Source organism: Chrysochloris asiatica, unplaced genomic scaffold (genome assembly GCF_000296735.1).
Source record: "Chrysochloris asiatica unplaced genomic scaffold, ChrAsi1.0 scaffold00018, whole genome shotgun sequence".
NCBI lineage: Eukaryota > Metazoa > Chordata > Mammalia > Afrosoricida > Chrysochloridae > Chrysochloris > Chrysochloris asiatica.
In genome coordinates this window covers 11,396,989-11,398,158 of record NW_006408536.1, presented here as the reverse complement: position 1 = coordinate 11,398,158, position 1,170 = coordinate 11,396,989, and positions in this window count along the sequence as shown.

Here is a 1,170-nt window from a genome sequence, read left to right as displayed (position 1 = left end):
ATGCATATGAGGCTATTAAAAATACCATGGCTTGGGTCAGGTGCACCTTAGTCCTCAAGCTGACATCTTTGCTCTTCAGCACCTTAAAGAGGTCTTGTGCAGCAGATTTGTCATCATTAGAGGCCATCATTTTCATTTTGGTTCAGATGCTTGAGCCCTGCTCCTTTATATGACCCATTTAGAAAGTGCTCCTAGGCCACCATGAGTGACCCTGTTGACATTTAACACACCAGTTTCATAGCTCCCAGTATCACAGCAGCATGCAAGCTATCACGGTAAGACAAACTGACAAACGTGTGGGGATCTACCTCCTAGGGAGGTTACAATGTTAAATAAACATAGGTAAAGTGCTTATTTGTCCTGCATCAAGAAGAAACACATGCTTATTAATGTTGATATTAAGTATATATAAATCTCTTATGGGCAAAGAACAAAATGTGGCTAAATTGTGGTTGCCTGTGGAATCTGTCTGCCATAATTTACCAAAGAAGCATATCATGGTATTATTTTTAATGATTCTTAGCATTAAAAAGAATAGATATAGAAAAGGAATTCTTTGGCATTATAGTGGCAAAACTAAGACCAGTGGTGGAAGTTACAGTTCTAAAACAAGACAAGTTTAATCATTTGAGCTCTCACACAATGAAATGGTTTACCTTTGAGGTAACATGTTTCCCCTACATGGGAGGTGTATGACAGAGCTGTTGTAAAGTGGCTTCAAGTGGGTTCCGACTCATAGTGTGCTTGTATAGGGTTTCTGAGGGGCAGTTGGTGTGTTTGACCTTGTGGTTTCCAGTTCAGCGTTGAACCTTCAGCATCACACCAGAAGTCCATATAACACGTATATAACATATATAACACAGACTGGATGCTTATTCTTTAGTGATGCTGGAGAGAGAATTTGTGATCAGAGTTAAAGTATAAATAAATGGCCTTTATAGGTCTTTCTTTTCATTTTGAATTGTGTCCCATCAGCAAATGAAGGTCCTGAGGGCTTTTCTCCAACGGGCTTTACTCCATTCATGTCATCATGGTCAACTCTACTTTGAGGAGGCAGCTTTTCCCCAGTCACATTTTGAGTGCCTTCCAACCTGATGGGCTCATTTTGTGGCACTATATCTTACAGTGTTTCTCTGCTATTCATAAGGTTTTCAGTGACTAAATATTCAG